This window comes from Ceratina calcarata, unplaced genomic scaffold (assembly GCF_001652005.2).
Source record: "Ceratina calcarata isolate Rehan_Ccalc_2016 unplaced genomic scaffold, ASM165200v1 scaffold284.2, whole genome shotgun sequence".
NCBI classification, from domain to species: Eukaryota; Metazoa; Arthropoda; class Insecta; order Hymenoptera; family Apidae; genus Ceratina; species Ceratina calcarata.
The window spans coordinates 64,083-64,436 of record NW_017150727.1 but is presented as its reverse complement, the minus strand read 5'-3'; positions in this window follow the sequence as shown (position 1 = coordinate 64,436).

Below are 354 nucleotides of genomic sequence, written 5' to 3'. Positions count from 1 at the left end.
GAACGTGATTTTTAAACCCCTGAACGATTTTGTTTTTTCTAATGTATGAAACATTCTTAATTCGTGGAATTCAGAAATTCTTGAGTACTGTCCTTATACTGACTTGTAAAAAATGTTGAAGAAGAAAGAACGGAGACGGTAAGAGAAGAAAGAAAAAATTGTTTATGCTCGCCTTCTTCACTGCGTATTTTTGAACCAGAAAATCCGTGGGAAGCCTGACGAAGCGCTGGAAGAATAACATTTTCCAAGAAGGACTGAGAAAGCCAGTCTCGTTTCCTTCTTTGTTCCGAGAAACCGTCGGTTCTGATTTTAATAATAATTCTATAAGTGCAATTAATTTTATATAATGGAACA